At 69.5% G+C, this 1,300-nt stretch overlaps 1 protein-coding gene across 4 annotated transcripts in view; it reads right to left on the reverse strand.

Moving 5' to 3' along the window:
• Window positions 1-332, reverse strand: part of Stat3 (signal transducer and activator of transcription 3) — a 34,138-nt gene extending 33,806 nt beyond the window's left edge. For all 4 annotated transcript variants that reach the window (XM_023718011.1, XM_004633777.2, XM_004633778.2 and 1 more), the window contains exon 1: window positions 127-332. The gene's annotated coding sequence lies outside the window, so the exon portion shown is untranslated. The remainder of the gene's footprint in view (window positions 1-126) is intronic.
• Between the last annotated feature and the right edge of the window lie 968 nt (window positions 333-1,300).

The raw sequence follows: 1,300 nt of genomic DNA on the forward strand, positions 1-1,300 counted from the left end.
CGCGAGCCCGGGGCGCCCCCGCACCGCTGCACTCGGTGTGGCCCACGTGCCCTCCGACCGCCGCGACCCGACTGTGAGCCGGCCCGGTCCGGTCCGCACGCGCCCCGCGGCCCCACCCAGCCTCACCTGCTTCCCGGCCGAGGCCCAACGGGCCTGGCTGTGCGGCGCCGGGGCGGGCGGGTGGGGACTCCTTGGACCCGGGCCTGCAGGGGCCAAGTGGGGACGCAGCACCGAACGGGGTGTCGTCGGGATCCGGCCCGGGAGCTCTCCTACAGCAGCTGCTACGTCGGAACCCCAGACTCCCCCTCCCGGGCCGCACCGCCGCAGCTCCGGAAACCGCTGAATTACAGCCCCTCCAGCCAATCCCCGCCCAGCCTCTGTCCGGCCCAAACACGCCCTCATGCATAATTCATGAGACGGGCAGCCCGCTTGACCACTCAGACATCTCTAGACGGCCGAAGCCCCACCTACCGACCAATACGAGAAGCCGCCGGTGGAGGGGGCGGAGTCCAAAGAAATCCGGGGACGCCCCTATTCTGGCTGTTCCGAGGGTTTGGTGCGCCTCCTTCCGCTGCGGCCCTGGAGGAGGGCGGCCCGGGGCACAGGCGCGCGGCGGGAGGGCGAGGCGGTAGCGGGAACGGCCTGCTGAAAACTCAGCTGAGTTACTGGCAGCGCGTGACGTCAGGGCGCTTTAAATGCCCGCTCCCGGCTGCCCGCGCCGCCTCCGGCCTGGCACCACGTGGGTGCGGGCTCTCCAGCGCTACCCTCGCGGACCCGCGTCTAGCTCCCCGCGCGGCGACGCCCCCGCTGTGAACGTGGGCCCGGGTGCCGGCGGCGCGCGCCCAGGAGCTACCGCGGCGCAGGGGAATCGCCAAGGTGTTTGGGAGCCGGGCACAGGACCCTGGACACCCGTGACGGGCCTCGCCCTCTTACCCCGCCCTGGCCGCGGCCCAGGCGGGTCACCCGCAGGATCCTTAACACGTCGTCTACTCTAGGACACTTGTGTGCACACGCACACGAGGACACAAACGCGCGCACGCGCTACTGCCCCTGGGAACTGAATCTGAGGCCTTAGCGCGAAGCAACAGCCGCTGCCCGTCTCTGCTGAAGTGCCCAGGTGGGCTCAAACCCACCATCCTCCTGCCTCAGGGTCCAGAGTTCTGGGGTCACGGGCGTCGCCGCCAGGCTCTGCAAGAGGCGAAGGGAGACAGGTGTGGTGGCTCACGCCTGTCATCCCAGCACTTGGGAAACTGAGGCAGGAGAATCATTGCAAGTTCGAGATCAGCTTGGATTACAAAGT

This window comes from Octodon degus, unplaced genomic scaffold (assembly GCF_000260255.1).
Source record: "Octodon degus isolate 3935 unplaced genomic scaffold, OctDeg1.0 scaffold00056, whole genome shotgun sequence".
In the NCBI taxonomy this organism is placed as follows: domain Eukaryota; kingdom Metazoa; phylum Chordata; class Mammalia; order Rodentia; family Octodontidae; genus Octodon; species Octodon degus.